The 20,556-nt window shown below is 35.4% G+C and overlaps 1 protein-coding gene across 2 annotated transcripts in view; it reads right to left on the bottom strand.

The window, feature by feature from the left end:
- The window catches only part of LOC138715529 (putative polypeptide N-acetylgalactosaminyltransferase 10), a 97,270-nt gene that overhangs the window by 66,795 nt on the left and 9,919 nt on the right, over nucleotides 1–20,556 (bottom strand). The window lies entirely within an intron of this gene.

Genomic DNA, 20,556 nt, shown 5'->3' with positions numbered 1-20,556 from the left:
ATATTTTTCTCTTAAATTGTACCCAATGGCGATAAATTCCTTGCATATGCAGTGTGGGTGTGCAAAAACCAAAACCACCACACTATGCCTTTGCTACAAGAAGCATTCCCAAACACCTCTACTTCATCATCATCTATACAAGTTGTAGGCCATTACAATCTCATAATAAAGAGGAATTTTCTCCCCAGCTCTTTTTGGGACGTACCAGAGATCTCTTCCAATGGGACTGATAGTGAAGCATAGCTTTTGGGATTCTAGGGGATCTCATACATTGCAAATGGCTCATCCATTTGTTCTCATATTTCTATATGAAATGGAGTATTGATTCCAGACCAAGAGGACTTAAATATAATAGAGGGGTTCAATCGCCGCTAACTCTTTTAACCGACACTACGAACACTACCATCGTTTCTTACCAACATTCCGGCACTGAATTCAGATGCCAAGAAATGGACAATGAGCATGCGTGCTTTTGGTTTAAGTTGTCAGTCCTGTTAAGGTAGGAAGGTGAAAGAAAGAACCGAAGGAGAAGGAAGACATCTTGATTTGTCTTGTATCTGTTGTGTACTGTGAAAGATGCCATCGTATGTGAAGTGTGAATATTTGAATTATAGAAATAAGAAGGACAGCCACTCAAATAAGTGTTTCTTCAAAATATCGCGAGATAGTGAACGGTGAGTTTTCATTTACAATAACAGTAATTTTATCACTTAAACAAATTTGATGTACTGTAGATTTTTCTAGTCACGTGCATCATTATAAATTATATAAGATACCGGATACTATTCGTGTGTGTGTATATGTATATATATATATCTATATATAATAATAAATTTAGCTTCCCTTATGGAAAGGTTGCCAGATTTGATAAAGCGTATTACATACAATTTGGAAACACACCTAAAAGGTAAAATGATATACATTTGAAATGGTTAGGAAATCGAATATGCAAAATGTCAGAAAAATTTACACCTAAGTAGCATTTGTGATCATTTACAGTTAAGAAAGGGGGGGAAATATCATCAGATAGGTTAGAATGATTTGAATGCCATATACCACGAGAAAAATAATAGTACGGATTGATTGGCATTGATATCTAAACCAATTAACATCCATCGGTTAAGATAACTTGAAATTTCCATTATCACTCCCATACAAATGATTTCTCAATATCTGAACTGATCCTCTGAGGGCACTAATGGCTATTTCCTTCACAATGCTGTGGTTAGCCCCAGGTTTTTACATGTGTTGGCAAAGAAGGAGGATATGGTACCTCGTGCTCCCACCATCAGACCTATCACATCAATGTGGGACAGGCTATATTTATCTTTATAGAACGGGATTGTTGGTTCATAGATCCGTTTCTTTTCACTGTCCACCTCATGCAGTTGATCTGCATGTGTCTCAAATCTGATGGTGGGATCAAGAATATATGCCGAGTTGTTCTTAATGGCAATGATATCAATTCGCCGAACACTTCCTTGTGTGGCTAGTCCCTGCACCTCTTGATGGACTGTAAACCCTACTTCCTTCAGTGCCTCGGCCAGCATAGAACAGACAGCATGGTGACGGATGTTGCGAAGGGCCTCACTATAGGGGAAGAGTTTCAATCTCGCTGAGACAGCGCCTACAGCGGGTACCATTCCGACTTCTACCCGGTACAGCTCGGACCGGAGCGACATAGCCTATCATTTTAAGGGCGTCTATCCATTCTGAGAGCGTTAGACCTTTGTGATTTCTTATCCAGCTGTTTGCTGGGGGGAACTCTTTGTTAAGAATCACTCCTTTACCCTTTTGTTACAATGTACACCAATTTTCAAATTCTTTGTCTCTTAAAGCGTCTCTAACTTTTCGAGAGTCCACAAAATTTTCACGATTATTTAAAAAAGAATTAGCAGGAGTTAATTTAAGGCTCTTTAAACATGTTTTACTCTCCTCAATAAGGTCCCTAGTGGAAGTAATGTAAGGATCATTAGTTTTGTGTAATACCCTTAAGCCGTTAATGTGTTGTAGCATGGATTCCCAGCATACCTTAAAAAGACCAAGACCTTTATATTTACGATGTGTATATATCATAGAATCGGGTGTGTCAGCTGGTAGTTGCAAAATTTCTTTCAGAGTGCTTTTAATAATTTTATCAGCATTATCTAAAAAAGTATTGGGTATTGTTTTCAAGGGTATTGTCTGAAATGTGTAGATTAATGATGGGCAAATTGAGGAATTTAATATACAAAACTTTTGATCAGGATGTAATAAAGGAGACGAAATTAGCAAATCTAATCTAGTTTTCAGGTCGTTTAAAACGGTTTGGGAATCGAATATACAAACATCAGAAAAATTAACACCTAAGTAGCGTACATGCTCATTTGCAGTTAAGCATGTGATAGTAGTGTCATCAGAAATGTTTAGTTGATTTGGATGCAATTTACCGCGAGAAATATTAATAGCTACAGATTTATTTACATTTATATCTAAACCGTTTGAGAATAAGGTGATTAGGAAAATATTTGGGGCTAAGCGGGATGAAGTTACAGGAGAATGGAGTAAGTTACACAACACAGAACTGCACGCATTGTATTCTTCACCTGACATAATTAGGAACATTAAATCCAGACGTTTGAGATGGGCAGGGCATGTAGCACGTATGGGCGAATCCAGAAATGCATATAGAGTGTTAGTTGGGAGATCAGAGGGAAAAAGACCTTTAGGGAGGCCGACACGTAGATGGGAGGATAATATTAAAATGGATTTGAGGGAGGTGGGGTATGATGATAGAGACTGGATTAATCTTGCACAGGATAGGGACCGCTGGCGGGCTTATGTGAGGGCGGCAATGAACCTTCGGGTTCCTTAAAAGCCATTTGTAAGTAAGTTATATCTAAACCAATAGCTTTGAAACGATCAATAGCATCCTTGTGAGTTCTAAAGCAGAGTTTTTGTTTTTAGCTATGATAACAGTATCATCTGCAAAACCAAGTACAGTAATAGGTTTTAAACCTGAAACAAGATTGAAACCTTATTTGGCAGCGATCGAGTCTTCTGACATTTCATTAAGGATGTGATCAGTACATAGATTGTATAATGCGGGTGAAAGGGGCAATCCTTGCATAACTCCTTTTCGCAAACCAATGGGATTAGTTTTTTTATGATTGTTTTCTACTCTAGTGGAAATATTTAGTTGAAGTTTCAAAATTAACGTTTTCAACAAGCTTGGAATAACCAAGCTATCTAATGTGTTTGATAGGTACAAGTGCCCGATATTATCGAATGCCTTACTAACGTCAAGGAAAACGAGAGTTGCATCACATTTTTTAGATTTTGCGGACATTGAAGTGGACCTGAGAAGGGATGTATTAACTATTGTTCCTGGAGAATGTGTAAATCCCCTCTGATGAGGATTGAATTTTATGTATTCCCGAAGGCATTTATCGAGGACACATTCAATTACCCTACGTAACACGGAACAAATAGTAATTGGTCTCCAGTTTTTAAAGTCATTTTCGTCACCAGAGTTATAAAGGAGAACACTTCTTGCGGTCTGGAAGCATGGAGGTACGTGCCCAATATGGAGCATTCTTGTAGCTATGGAGGAGATGATTTCTGCAGCAGTATCATCCTTCAGAACTCTCATCAGGACGTGGTCTGGGCCAGGAGCGGTGTCCACCGCGATTCGAGATATTGAAAGCGCAACTTCTGACTTGGTGATAGATTTCTGGAATGTTTCATCTAATTCGAGTATTTCTGCTTCGGTGTAATGGGATGGATATTCTGATCGAATATTGTTATTTGGTTGAGAAAAATTTGAACTGTAAAGTTGTTGCATCTCGCTGACATCTAATTTGCACGTTGGTTTATTTTGACTCAGTACTGTTCTTATTGCTTTCCGCCGTTGATTGAAGTAATCAAATTGTGTTTTCTCATAAAGAAATCTGTTTTTTCTTTTCTGTCGGTCTCGTTTTGTGGCTCTTTCTGGGTTAGTGGATCTGCTGTAAGTCCTCTGGTTATTTAAATTTTTCTTTAGTTTTCTTGCTTCGTAATATTTCCTGGTTGGATGTTTGGGTCCAGGTAGATAATCAATTGCTTTGGATAAGAAAATCAGGAATTGCTGTGTCACATCATCAAACACATTGTCGGATAACTGTGCGCTAAATTTATCATTCCAAGTAGAAAGATTTTGTTTGTAGAAGGATAAAGGACTTGTATTAGCAGTAGAGTCGTTTTCAGAATTATTAGTTAAATTATTGGAATTGTTCTTCCACACGGTGGTTGAACATCGGGGTTGTTTACGAATGAGACGTTCTCGATGAATATCTGGGTGGGATTTACTAATATGTATGTTGAATTTAAGAAACATTTTTCACAATAATCACACTGAATTTGATTAGAACTCTGCGTTGTGTTACAAGTATCTAAAGAAATATTATTTATGTCGGTTGACTCTTCTCCTGTTGCAGCCTCCATGTAGTAAGAAATATAAAAGATTTGCTTATACTTGACCAAGTAAGGGTCTATAAATTAATAATAATATATGGTATTTGTAAAGTCTCATATATCGCAATAGTCTCACCTACAGTATATTCCAAAACTTATATCAGACACAGCACAGAACTATAAAACTTTCATATCACGATATGCAAAACCAATAAAACCTGGACGTTGTTGATAAAATGTCTATAGCAACACACAACATTGCAGGAAACAAGGCGAAAAAGTCGCTATTTTCCAAAAGTCATTCAATAAATCATTATGCGAATACCACTTTGTTTAAAAAACAATAATTACTATGTATATCTTACATAAAATAAGTCGAAACACCTTAAATGACACTAATAAGTTCACATAAATAACGTCAAACTGTTCTGTTTCTCCGATCTCATTCCATGGCCATTCCATAATACATATATGTATTATATTTAATTTCTGTATTATGTATTCATCTAAATTAACAATACCACGTGGTGGATATTTTTCAAGAGAAGGATCTATTGCAGTTATTCTTTGTACTGAAACTCCGGTACCCTACTGCACACGACACCGATGTTTGATTTATCTGGTTTGCTACAATTTTAGAAGTTATTTTCAGTGATTTAAGTAACTTTATTCTGTCATGTGTGATGAGGCAAAGTACCGAATGATAATCACAGGAACGCTTGTTTGTATCTCTTTATAAAATCACTCAGATAAAGCAGAAAATCGAAGGGATCAGATGCACTGAGACATGGTAGTTTATACTTAAACCGTTTTACTACAAATTTTCAACATATAAAAAGGCTAACCAAAAAAGTATTACAAATGGAGGAATTATTTATATTTTATCTTTAAGGTCACTGGAGCAATTTCTTTTCATTTTCTAGCATATCCCAGTGATTTTACAAGGTACCACGAAATAGTGTTCCTGTGCTCATCATTTATATTTATATTATATTATATTGTATTATAGATACATTATATTATTTATATTTATCCTATTATTTTTATTTCCCTTTTTTATTTCAGATACAAGGGATGGCTAGAAGCAATGGGCAGAGAAGACCTAAAGGTGAATCTGCCCAAGAAATTGCATAACAGCTTTCGGTGTGTGCGGACCATTTTGAAGATAAGTACTTCACAAGTACCCTCTGCACACATTTGAATAGAGAAGCCATACCTTGCAAAGTTCAGGCTATCTCCATTGGTCAAGGCAACCATATACTTCTTAGGTATCATCAGCTTACTTCTAAAACCAAGTCAAAATTTATTATTTTTTAAAATGCGTCTCCTGATAACACCTCGTTAGTATGAAAATGCTTCTACTTTTTGTATACAACAAATGCATAACAATTGTTAGCTGGGTATAAAAATAAAAAGTTCTTATGTGCAATTTTCTGAAATGCAGTTACAAGATTTTTTAAAATAAGCCGATGATATGCAATTTCAATGCTTCAGAACTACACACATACAGTATATTCTGTCAAAATTGAAGATTATGTAATTGTTATTTATAGGAAAAGATAAGTAGCCTGTATTGGGCTTAGTAGACCCCATAACTGCAACCTCTATTCGTGGTGTTATAGGCCTGCTTACTCTTACTGTTAGTTTATAATTATATATTTTCTGTTGTTTCGTTTTATACAGATTCTGCGGGACCTAACACCAAAGAGGAGAAAGATTCGCATCTTTGAGTACAATTGCATCGTTCGAGAGGAAGAGTTCTCAAGACTACGCAGAAAGAACCGAAGATACACACTGCCCTTGCATGTATAAAGAGTAAGGTTCCTGGGCCATTATATCAACCAGTAAGAAATTGTATCTCTTCAGATGCACGGTGTGTACAGAGGAATTGGTGGTCACTAGAAATGAAAACAAAGGCTCTTAACATTTATTTACAGAGCCCAAGTTCCTATAGGATGATTAGGAAGTTATTAAATTTCCCTTCAAAGCCTCCATTGCTTAGAGTATTGCAAAAGTAATAATAATAATAATAATAATAATAATAATAATAATAATAATAATAATAATAATAATAATAATAATAATAATAATTTATGTATTTATTTAATCTGGCAGAGCTAAGGCCAGTAGGCCTTCTCTTCCGCCCAGCCAGACTCTAATTCTAATTGAATACAATTGCTTACATAGTTATTACATTAATATCTAGACCATAAAACAACATGAAAGTAAATAATTAAAGTTGGATAAGTAATGTTAGTGTGACAATAGTAAACATTGGTAAGAAATAGTTATAATAATAATAATAATAATAATAATAATAATAGTAATAGTAATAATAATAATAATAATGAGATAATTTAGATATTTAATTGTGATATATATATATATATATATATATATATATATATATAACCATTAAACATTGAGAAACCTGAAACAGCTATTATTGTTAAAAGATTTGTTAGAAAAATATTTTGTTAGCGTATTCTTAAATTGGTTTAATGTCTGACAGTCCCTGACATTACTCGGTAGGGAATTCCAAAGCTGAGGAACAGCCACAGTGAAAGAAGACGAATATGAGGATGTTCGGTGGGAGGAAATGGATAACATTGAGGAGTGTTGTGATCATGTGTCTAAGTTATGATGGGTGGATAAATTCTGAAAACGAGGCACAAGATAGACAGGAGTGGAGAAATGCAATATGTGAAAGACAAGGGAAAGACAGTGGATTTTCCTACGATCTTCTAGACGGAGCCAGGACAACATTTCGAGGGATGGTGTTATGTGATCAGCCTGGCGAATATTGCAGACGAAACGGACGCACATATTATGAACATGTTGTAGTCTCTGCGCCGAAGTAACGCTTAGGTCAGTAAACAGAATATCACAGTATTCGAAGTGGGGCATCATGAGTGTTTGCATTAATATTTTTTTCATGGAAAATGGTAGAAAATTCTTCAATCGCATAACGAGTGTATTAATTAGAATACTTTTTTGCAGGTTTCTGAAACTTGAATGTTCCAATTTAAACTTTTATCCACATAAACACCTGGATTCTTTACTGATTCACTGAACGGAATTTCGGTGCTGTATATTTTAATCGGGGACAAATTTGGTATGGTAATAGTGCTTAACAAACGTGAATGGCCCACATTGATTGACTATGATTTTTCTGGATTTAGTTTAAGTCGTAATTTCCGTGTCCATGTCCAGATTGAGTCCAGATCGTCATTAATTTTAGTTACCACTGATGATGGTTTTAGTGATAAACTATTTGACATACTAAGGAATGCCTGTAGTAAGATAACTGAGACTGACAAACTGTGTTGCCTTATGTGGGATGAAATGTCTTTAAAAGCAAACTTGTGCTACAATAGTAATGAAGACATCGTAGATGGCTTTGAGAGGTATTCTGGCAATTATTCATCAGATAGAATTGCCAACCAAGGTCTTGTGTTTATGGTTAGAGATATTTGAAGTAATTACAAACAAGTTCTGGGCTATTTCTTAGCACATTCAAGCACCCCTAGCAATACATGAGTTGAACTCATTGTCAAAGCAATAGAGAAGCTGAGAAGCATTGGTTTAAAAGTAGTAGCTACTGTTTGTGATCAGGGCTCTAACAATCAAAAGGCGTATCATTTATTGGAAGTTACTACAGATCAGCCCTCCTTTACAATAAATGACAGGAAAATTGTACCATTTTTTGACAGTCCACACTTGATTAAAAGTACACGAAACATGTTCAAAAAGTATTCTGCTAAGTTTTACGATAATTACACTGCAAAATGGGAGCACATTGTGCAGTTATATAACTCAGATAAAGATAATGAGTTTCGTGCGACTAAACTAACTGATAAAGATGTTTATGTGTCTGGTTTCAGAGTTACGAGGGTGCACACAGCAGCAAGAGTTTTAAGTCATTTGTTTGCTGCAGCCATTCTCACGATGTCATCTTTTGGGATGCTTGAAGGAGGAGTACACACTGGAAAATTCGTAGGTTATGTGGATAAAGCTTTTGATTCATTAAATGGCAGAGTGATGACGGACATTATGAAGCCATTATGTGGTGCAGTGAAGGAAGGTACCAGCCGCCATGGAGTCTGGGAGGAAATGGCGAGTTTTTTTCAGTCTGTCCAATTTATAAATACTGAAGGAAAGACAATACATGCACCATCCACATATGGTTGGGTACAACATTTTTATGCTGCAAAATTGTTGTGGGAGGTTGCTAAGAAAGAGGGCATGCACTCACTTTTGATGGGGAGGATAAACCAAAATTGTTTGGAAAACATTTTGTATAATCAGAAGGAAAGGTGGTAATAGAGACAACCCTTCGTGTAACGACTTTTGTTATGCTTTCCGAGCAGTTGCTGCCCAGAATATGCTAATATGTAGTGACAAGGGAAATTGTGAAATTGACTATGATGTTGTCCTAGCATCTATAGGGTCAACAGGTACTAGTTGTGAGATGGTGGTTAACCCACCAAACTCTGAGGTGAATCAGTTCATTGCACGCAGTTGTAATTTCTCTGACCTGAGTAATGATCTTGTTAACAGCAATGCTATGTTTTATGTTGCTGGTTATCTTGCCAAAAAGCTCTGTTCTGCAAAACAGTGCTGTAATTACTGTTGCACAGCTGTTCTTGACTCTGAAAAAGTCCTCCCAGCTGGTATAACATTTCCTATTTTTAAGGAATATGAAAAAGTTACGAATGTTCTCCAATATCCTTCAGCGAATTTACTTAAATGTGTTGAAGATATGACACATAAGTTTGATAATAACTTCAAAAACCTGATTTCTATGTCTGATGTAGTACAGAGATTTACTAGCCTCATTCAGGATGAAGTTTGTTTTGATTTCCTTGCACCTAATTGTAATTCTGATTGTAAAAGATATTTGGTTTCGTTGTTCACAAGAGTGCTGATTCATGCAAGATTACGGCGAATGAATGAAAATCTGTCAAGTGATGATTACAGAAAGGAAGGAAAGAAAATGAAAAAAGTCCTGCATCAATAAAATGGAGTTTTATGTAATATAATTTCAGATTATATTACATTTATGCTATTTAATGTTAGCAATTTATTGGTGCAAGATGAATTTTGTTTTTTTGTTTTTTTTTTTTTTTGATATTATCAGAAGACATATTTTCATTCAGTTTTCTGAGTCTTGCATTGATTTAACATTATAGTGAGAAAAAAAATAACTTTTGCATTCGAAGTTACAGTGTGAAAGAAAATCAAAATTAACACTATCATGAATAAAGCTCATTAAATTGCTTTATTATATCATTGTCTGACAGCAGATTTTCTAAGCTGTTATGAAACATTTTGGTCATCAGTGTTACACATTCTAATAAATGCGTTGAGGGCAACTGAGGATCTTCATTTACTTTTTCATATTCTTTGAACATGAATGTTATGCCCTCTTGTAAGTATTTTTCATTGTCTGAAAGAGCTGCACGACAATAAACACACTGTTTAGCATCACATGCCTTCTTACCAATATAACCAGCAATATATTATAATGCATTTGCATTCACGATCTCATTATCAACATCGGAGAAATTAAAAGATTCCCTCACCAGCTATTAACCTCTTTCACAATTTCATTTGTTACTAGAACATAACATTATTTTAAGCAGCAATGCCCGATTACTGTACTGAATATCATTGCAGGAAGAGTTATCTGGCTTGTTCTACCATCCTTATTTCTAATTATGCAAAAGTAAATCTCTAAATAATCTTGATTAATACTCCAAATTTAGAGCGAGTGCATATCAGTGTAAATTTTTAACAACTTCCCATAGTAATTTTGCTCCATTTAAGTCATAAATTCAACGAGATGTGGATGGCACATGCACAGTTTGTCACTATTTATAAAATTGACACTACTAAAAATTCAACATTTCATTCCAGGTGAATACATGCATAGACTTTTCTTCCACAGCCGCACATACTGTCTTCCTATTCTCGAAAACTGTACTTTCATTCAGAGAATCAAATGTCTTGTCCATGTTGCCTACAAATTCTGCTCTATGTGTTGCATCTCCTGCATGTACTGCCAGTCTTGGCTAGCAGGAAATGTCTGCAGCTACTGCATGGCTTAATGTCCGTGTTTCCATTTTCCTATATTGGTCTTGAACTATTGCATTATACTTTTTCGACATATTTCGTGTACATTTTAAGAGATGGTTTGTGTAAAAAAATTAAACAATTCTTATCTGACCATTTGCTGAATAGAATGGTTGATCTGGCTTTACCCCAAGCAAGATGTAAGCTTTTTGATTATTAAGCCTATGCTCATATACAGTTGCTATTACCTTAAGGCCAACATTCTGTAATGTCTGGATTGCATTGAAAATGAAGTCTACTAGATATGTATCAGGAGTACCGGAATTTGTTAAAAACTAATTCTGTACCTGCTTGTAATTATGACAAAGACCAGTTGCCGTAAACACACACAAGCACCTGATTTGCAGTTTTACCTGATAATGAGTGTTTCCAAACCCATCAACAGTATCCTCATTATTATTGCTACAAGTTAAACTGATATTTAGTGGCATTTCATTGCATATGTGACAGCGCGGCTCACCTGGCAGTCATTTTGTCACAAGCATATTTTAGCTCATATAATATTTTCTCACAAAATCAGCATCATTTGTATATTTAGCAAACTTATGTAGAAGTATGGCTTCAGAAGGAAATTTCAATGACTTTCTGAAAATTCTGTTGCACTTGGACTTTGTAAGTAAATATTAAGGGTTTTACATTTCAATTCTGATGAGCAGTGACATCCCTGAGCAAATTGTGAACAAGAGCTGTACAATTTCTTTATTGGTTCATGTAATTGCCTAGGCACAACTTGCCTCATTGTGCACAGGGCTTGTTCTGTCTTCAGTTCTTCTCGTACCTTGTTTTCCCTTTCCATACTCTAGCGGTACAGTTGGATGCGAAGACTTCGAATTTTCCTCCTTTTTGGTGTTACTGTCTTTCCAGAAGAGAACGGGAGTGAATGTTGTTCAACTATTTCTGTCTGCATTCTAAGTGGAGAAACTTCTGGGGCAATGTCAAGCTTCTTCATCTAGGTGTTCCTCTTAGCACTGATGGTGTATCAGAATAAAAATTTCATTACGAAGATTTGAAGAGCTGTGTGCCTTTTTGACTTTACATGTGCTTGTGAAACTGGATGCAGAAAGTGATCCTGGTAATGCACTATTGTGTAATACACATTGTGGCCAGGGTTGTATACAAAACATAGGAGCTATCTTCTCGACACACTAAACAAAGCTTGTGAAAGGTACTGCATATATCATATTTAACATTTCATATAATTTAAACACAATGACAGTTACACTAGCCTTCTATGTTATCACAAGGCAAAACACACACACATTGTAACTGCTTATTTGCAACATCAATATATATTTGTATAAGACTTTAAGAATACAGCATTGCAGACTTCGATTTCTACTGAGGATGATAACACAATAACTCTAATAATATATCTAGAAATTGAAGAAAATTAAATAAACTGCCTTTACATTTTTTATGAAATAATCTCCGATTTCCAATAGACAAGTATACATATGATTTTTTTATACAACACTTCCCTGTGATGTTGTTAATTGTAATTATTATTGCACTAATAGGATCATGAAATCTTTCTGTATTGCAATAAGACTGTAGAAGTTAATTGTAACAAAATATAATATTGTATGTTTATGAAAAAAATATTGTTACCTAAATAAATTTAATGCATTCTAACCACGACAGATTTGGTAGGTCATGTCTAATTCATTTCATATTTCACAATCCTTTTCCTTCCTTCACTTCCTGGCATATCACGATCTGAAAATGCTGATGGTGTTGACTCGAGATCTTCATTCCAACGACAAAAAATCAAAATATTAATAGGGATGGTTATATTTCAAACATTGATATAAATATTAATATAACAGAGAGGTGCAGAGTATTTATAAGTAATAAATTGTAAATAATAATAGGCTATACAGGGCAGGTGAAGAGAAGTCTTTTGAAATTCCCGCAATTTTTTGCTTGCTTGTGGCGCTCCTCTGGTAGTTGAGAGAAGCTTCTTGACAGATTACACTTAATCCGGCTTATGAACTCCTCTCATATATCAAGCCCTCTTGTTTGGCGACTGCTCTGTTGCAGGCTTCATTCCACCAAGGTGGTTTGGGAGGAGTTTTATTTCTAGCAGATTGTTTAGAGAGAGGACATTTCCGGCATTCTTCTATTAACAAGTTATGTATGTCGTCAAAATCCTTTATTGTATCCTGAAAACTCTGTAATTTAGATATTATCTCATCCACCCTGTTACTATTAATATGTCTGGGTTGTGCTGGATTAGGTTGATTGAGGAAAATGGCTTGGTTTAAGTATAAATCTATATCAAGCGGATAGTGACCACTATTCATAGTATCCAAAATTTTATTAATATTAATATGCTGTAGTAAGTCTTCGGATGACCAAATTAAGTCTGGTTGAGAATCATCCTGACCCCATCTTCCTTTTCTAGTTAAAATATGTTCAGATGCAAGTTGCCAATCATGTAATATAGCAAATTCTATGAGAGGATGATGGATTTGCTGCCATCGTCTATGCATATGAAAGTTGGCTATATTAAAATCGCCACATATTAGTATTGAAAGAGTAGAAACGTTTGTTAAAATATGATTCCATTGGTGTAATGATATATTCTCCCTGGGTTTTCAGTATACACCCATGATACTTATATTGTTGACTGTGATAGAGATGATTTGTATTTTATTATTAATATTAAACATTTCATATTTCTTAGTAAGGTGAACAGACTTGTGGATATACATTGCGACACCACCTCCAATATGTTCCTGGTTGGCGGAGATTAAATGGTAGGATTTAATGTTCTGTTGTCGATAATTTTGAAACCAAGTCTCTGTAATAATGATTATATGATAAAATTTTTTGGATACCAAGTATGATATGTCATGAATCTTGTTGTTTAGACTTCTGGCATTCCAATATAGGATTTGGAGTCTATCCATGCAAAAGTAGTTTTCAAATCTTCCAACTAGGGTCTGATATAGTCAGGTGCTTCCTGTATAATGTTATTAATAAAGGCAATGAATGGAGTTTTATTTAGCTTAGTAGAGACTCGTTTTTGAGATTGAACCTCTTTTTGAGTAGTTGACAATTCCTGTGAATTGTGTTCTATCTCTTCGCTGTGGTATGCAGTTGTCCTAGAAGTAGATTGAGAAGGCTTAGGTGATGTGGGATTAGTCACATAGGGGTCAGGAGGGGTAAATATGAGACACAGAGAAAGTGGGGTAGAACAAGTTTATTATGCGTATATTTTAGTAGACAAAAATATATATTTAATTTACAACACTCTTCAGTAAGTATAGAAAGATCCTTTACAAGATAAAGAATGTAAGAAAATATTTAATGAATTTGGGGGTGGGGGGAAATGCATGCATACTAATTTTCGTAGAACAAATTCAAATTTTCCCTCCAAACTTTCCTAGTTATTTTGTATCTACACGGTGGGTGAACTGTTACCAGGCTTTACAGCAGTCATAGTGCTTTCTGGTTAGTTTGCTGCAGAGTTGATAGAGAAATGGTGTTGTTTGAAGATTTGAAATTCAGTTTCAAAAGAAAATATTGAAGAGGGGGAAAAAGAAGACAGTCAGGTAAGAGCATGTGCAATTATTCGCAGTGATATTGTTATTGGTGCTTTTGGAACCATTGCTATTTTGGCTGCATCATTTGTTGCAGGTTGACTAGCATTGTGCACTGCCTAGGTCTAACCTATAAAAATGCCTAGGTCTTATGCGAAAAAGAATAAAATCAATGAAGATGATGCACAGAGTGCTGTGGGAGAGTGGAAAGAAAAGAAAGATTCACTGAGAAACATTGCAAAAAAGTAAAATTTAGATAAAGCATTATTAAGTAGGCGTATTTCTGGACAGATGTTGCAGAAACGTGGAAGAAAGACAGCAATAAGTTTAGAGGCTGAAGGAAAGCTGGCTTCGCATTTAAGGGATATGGCTCAGTGGGGATTTGCTTTAACCACTAAGGAAATAAAAAATGTAGTAGCTGACTATGTTTCCCAAAATAACATCAGTACACCCTTTAATAGCAACACAGGAAGGCCAGGAAAGGATTGGATGACTAATTTCTTACGAAGACATAACCTAAGCATTAGAAATTTGGAGAAATTATAGATGAACAGAAGAACAACCACTGCCGATCCATTTATCATATATTAATTTTATGATAGATTAGAAGAAGTCACTGCTTCATTAGGCATTGGGGGTAAGCCATCTCATATTTATAATTTGGATGAGACTTACATTTGCAGTAATCCTGTAAGATTGAAATGTGTTGCTGGTAAAGGTCAGAAGGCACATCAGAATGTACAAGGATCCGGCAAAGACAACACTAGCATTCTTGCTTGTTGTTCAGCAGATGGAAAAGTGCTTCCTCCATTAATAATTTTTACTGGTCAGCACTTGTGGACAACTAGGAAAGGAAAACATGACATAAAAGGAACTTTTTATGCAAGTTTTGACAAAGGGTATATGACTTCAGTCATTTTTCAAGATTGGTTTATAAAATTATGTAGTCTGGTTAAAGAAAGGCCTTTGCTATTAATATTTGATGGATATCTATCACATTTGGACCTGACAACTCTAGAAAAAGCTAGAGAGCAACATATTACCATATTAAAGCTTCCTCCACACACAACAGAAACCCTTCAGCCACTGGACAAAGCATGCTTCAAACCTCTGAAGGATATGTGGAATGAAAGACTACAAGAGTGGCAGCGCCTTAATATGAGGAAAACATCTCGATCTGAAATGGTGGATTTGTTGTGTGGAATATGGGAGGAAAGCATTTCACAAAAAACTATCCCAGCAGGGTTTAATTCAACAGGGATATTTGCTTGTAACAGAGAGAAATATCCGAAACATCGTTTAGATCCTGGTAAATTAGAAAAATATTATGCAATGACTATACAAACAGGCCATACAAATGGGGTAGTTAGTCCTACCACAACTCCATTACCTGTTAGAGAGTCAGAGCCTATGGCAGGACCTTCAAATGCATCAGAGCCTGGAACTCTTACCATAACGGTATCTCCTGTTGGAAAAGAGTCTCTTGTAGGGCCTTCGAATATATCAAATAGGCCTCCTATCACAATTGCATCACTCATTAGCAAGTCACAGCCTCTTCCAGAACCTTCAAATACATCAGATGGGCCTGAACCTATCAGTTCTCTTGAGCAAAACTGTGGAAAGAGCAGTGTCACTTTTGCAGATTTGCTGTTACAAGTTAAAAAGACTACTCCCATTCCTGAAACAAAACAACATAGTGAAGTTGTTACGTCAGAAGAGGATATGACTTTGATAAAGAACAAGTGTGGCAAACTGAAAAATGGTAGACCTAAACCTGTAGGAAACAGAAAAACTAAGTTAGGAAAGCAGAAGAGAAACATACCAAAAGATCCTGAAACTTCTGAGGATGAAGAATGGCTGGAAAGCGGTGATAGTTTACAGGACATTGATCTCTTAGAAGATGAACCTGCAGAAATATGTGAGGTGATTGAGCCAAATGAAGTGAAGATTGGAGATTATGTGTTAGTTCAGTTTAAAGGCGGTAAAAGAAAAACAGTTATTTATAAATATGTTTGTGTTGTGCAGAAAACATATCCTGTAACTGATGAGTATGATGTAATGTGTATGAATATGATATCTGGAAATAAGACTCTTTTCAAGTTGAATGAAGCAGATGTGTCACTAATTCACAAAAATGATATTATAGGCATACTTCCAGTACCATTTATGTCTTGCACTGGACAACATATGCAATATTGCTTCGCACAGCCAGTTGATGTGTGTGAAAAGTAGGCCTAATATGTGCAGGTTGTCTGGAATGTTTTTCAATCATTTTTGTTTAATACTAATACTATCTGAACTAAACTAAGATAAACATAAATCAGCGTCTAAAATGCCTCATGGGTCTGTTTATTTCTTATAAAAATGTATTTTTTTAATGAAAATTAAAAGTTTGTTCAGCATACTATACTTAAAAAAACTGCTGTGTCTTATTTTTGCACTCCCATTCCTGTAGCTCTCTTAGGTATGGAGATTAAATGCTGTCTTTTATTTACCCCCAACTGTCTTCTTTTTACCCCATTTGGTGGGTAAAAAAAAAGACACTTTTTATTTTATTGATGAAAAAATATATAAATTGAAGCAATATTACTTATAAAATTGAATTCAACATGCAGTTTACCATCATTTTAATAATTTACCAAAATTTTAACTATTTGCTTTCTGTTTAAAAACATTAAAGTTTTGATTTTGTCTCATATTTACCCCTCCTGACGCCTATGTTAGATTTTTAGATCTTGGATGATCAAAGTTGTCTTTGAGTGCCCGTTTATATTCAGCAACATTGTAGCCTGTAGTATTGTAAGGCAGTTTTCGTTACCCTCTCTTGTCAGATGTATGGGGGTTCGGGGTACTGTTAGCATTGCACGGGTTGTGAGATGATGGTTTACTATTTGGCGAGATTGGTGCTGATGTCTGAAGGGGCGGAAAGTTAGCTGCTGGGCTACCCTGAGTGTTATTGTTCGTTCTAAGGATAGTGGCATAAGTAGTGTGCCCTTTAAATATTTGTTTCGCCTGATATTTGGATACTGGGAGACTTTGTATGGTATCGGCAATATTTTTTTCTAGGTTATAATTCGGGCATTTATCCAACTCCGTATTATAATGGGCCTGTTTGCAATTTACACAACAAGGTTTCTCTGATTGACATTCAGCTGTGGTATGAGGGCCTCCGCATTTCATGCAATGAATAGCGTTGTGACAAAACTTGGACTTGTGATTTAATAATCCACAATTATTGCATTGTATAATTTGCTCCTTATATACATGCACTACACGTCTCTGATAATATAAGACCACGTATTGAGGGAGTTTCTGTGATCGAAATATAAGTTTAACTTTAGAGGAAGGTTTGTAAATCGTTTTTCCATTCTCGTCCGTGGATTTATAATTCAGGCGGTAAGCGTTTGTGACCATAAATCCTTCAGATACCGAAATATTGGTTATAATATCCGTGATTGAAATGTCTGGGTCAACTCCACCAATGATCCCATGCACCATGATATTGTAATTGGGTATGAATGACTTCGTCTGAAACAGCTCATCGAAATCAGAATCAAGGAATTTGTTAGCCTGGTCGGCTGAAGTAAAGTGTATTTCAAGTTGATTAAATCCTGACTTGAAAATTTGCAAAACGTCATAATTATTAGTGTATAGCCATTTACCGAACTTCATCGGATGCATCTTATTGATGTTCACAGTCTTGCTTCTAATAGTGACAAAGAAGGGTCCAGAATCTGAAAATATATATTGATAAGATAACTGAGGTTTCATTATATCAGACCTATCCTGGTTTTCGTTAGATCTAAGTGATGAAAGGGGCTTGGTACTGGTTAGTGATTGTTGCTCAATCGGAAATGATGTAATGGGCAGAGCTTCCTCCATGATTTCCGGAATGTTTTCCATGTATGAGTAGTAAGAGACCCCCGAAGGGGCTCTAGATTATCGAACAAAGAATAAATAATATGAAAGCGTGAAAAAAAAGGCTTAATAAAAACACTGAAACACTGTCACTGAATCTAGACACTTCTCTACTACAAACTATTACACAAAAATATAGAACCACTTGCACACGTCTAACTAGTAGCGTATCTCAAGTAGAAGTGATGTATGAGCATCAAATGGCTTCAATGACGTCACAACCCAGTTAACCACGCCAGTTTCCTTACAAATGTGTCAAGTAGCAATGATTTTCATGTGCATTGCCCTCCTTCAACATATTGTAACAGCTGGTCTGCTGTATTTGGTGTTATAGCTTAGCGAGTATAACTAGGTACTTGCGTATAATATATTGTTTCAAATTCCTGAACCAGTCATTAAGAAGGGAAGGTTGAAAGAGTCTGGCAATGAAAGGAAAAAGTTAGAGGCAGCAGGAAATCAATATATGATTCTAAATAACTTTCATTCATCTACCTGCAAAGAAACCATATTTATTAAAGGTAAATCTATGCTGTGTAGGCTGTATGTGTATGTTAATTTGAAAATTTATATGTTACCGGTAATACCGTTAAAACCCGAAATCCGTCAAAACCAGTTTCATCTAGTAAAAACTAGCTTAAATGTGTGCGTGTATCTAATGCCTACTCACTTCACTTCACAGTGGGCCAGAATCGACCCAAAATGGGACAAAATTATTTTATGTCTCTATTGTTTTCTTGGATGCATAAAATCAATAGTTATTCAATAGTTTTCACTTTTTCTTTAAGTTAAAAGCACTTTCACAACATAATAGTTTTTTATTCAATATCTGATTCCTCATCATTACATTTTCATTACTGACATTTTCTTCATGAATGGCACTTTCTTCTTCTTCCTCACTAGAGTCTTTCAATAGTTGTAATCCTTCCTTCCACAAGGAAGTTTTGTATTTTTTATGTGACTTTCTTGATATTTGAAATGAGAAGATCGGAAGATATGAGAAGGTTGTTGACTAAATCTGTCATTGTATTTTTACGAGTACTTTTCCTTGTGTGGGGCTCTCGATATATTTTGATATCTTTATTATGAGCCTCCTGAACCTCCTCAGATAACTGTGAAATTGGAAGCAGAGCTGAGTTAATAATCTGAGACTCATGGATGAGAATTTTGTGTATGCTAGCTGGGAGGTTAAACTAGGGATACTTCTGAATGAACAATTTTGCATTTTCTAGCGTATATTGATCCAAAGAATCAATTTTAATATATCTTCCGTTAGAAATTACTCGAAGAACAACTGCAAAACGTATAATTAAGTCTTTATCTATCCCAGTGATGAATATGTTAATTCGGGATTTGAGAAGAATCTTCTAGGAGTATTCCGTTGTTTGAGGTTCCACTCTCTCCTGGTTTAGGTTTGTCCACAAGAAGTCCCATCTCATTTGGAAACCGACTCTGAATTTCTTCCTATCTCCTATTCAACATGTTTTAACAGCTGTGGCTACAGCCTTGAAAGAGAGCTAATGGCAGATATTAATAAAACTGCTTGAGAGTGAGTGAGATGTATCGGACAACTCAGTGAGTGGTAAAGGGTCGAGTGAGTGATTAGTCTGAATTTCATATTAATAAATATTTTCCCCTCCTGGACATATCTCACTCGTGACTCTGAGTTGTTACTCGCATTTTATCGCCTAGACATAGCTGTGCAAGTTATCAATGTTTAGACTAGAGCTCCTTGCAGAGGGAAGTCTTCCTCACATTCGATTTGTAAATATACTTTTGTTTCTATCATAGAGGAGGAAAGTGTGCAGTTTCAAACTTCATTTGTTAATATTTTGAAACAACACCACATATTATTCACTAAATCAGTTACCGGAAATGAGAAATAGGAAGTCTTTTCCTCTTCACAAAAAAAAAAAAAAAAAAAATCTTATGAATGTGTAACAATATAATGTGATGATAAACTTACCTATATGTATACGCTGTATATTTTTAGTATTTCATGTCTAATGACTCGTCTGAGTGATACAACCTGTTCGGTAATTCTACTCTATCTTCCTTCACTTCGTCCTACAGTAATGAAACTTCATAATCTTCAAATAGGTGTTTAGTTACATCGTGCGATATAAGGCAGCACAATATGATCAAAGACAATTTCCATTGTAACTCTTATTTTGCTACGGAAAATTGGAAATTGTTGCTTCACTTGGCCGAAACACCTCTATAATCGCACGTTCTTTCGTTACCGGTATATATTTATTGTAGGCTCTTTGCTGTGGAGTGATGGTAAAGTAATAAGCCAAGGAGCAATTCTGTGGCTCCAAGGCAAAATGTGTTAGGCCTCTATGTCATTTCTTTCACTTTTCAAGAGCGAGCATGTACAGATATAATTTGAATAACCTTATAAAATCGTAGGAATTGTGTTTCATAACAATGGATTAGACAAAAAAATAATAGAGATATACATGTTATCTTTTGCCACAATAAAGATACCAGCAGGATGCACACATTATCACAAAATCTCATTTTCAAC

The sequence above is a fragment of the Periplaneta americana genome, chromosome 15 (assembly GCF_040183065.1).
Source record: "Periplaneta americana isolate PAMFEO1 chromosome 15, P.americana_PAMFEO1_priV1, whole genome shotgun sequence".
NCBI lineage: Eukaryota > Metazoa > Arthropoda > Insecta > Blattodea > Blattidae > Periplaneta > Periplaneta americana.
The sequence above is the reverse complement of the archived record's forward strand: the minus strand, read 5'-3'. Positions and strand labels throughout refer to the sequence as shown.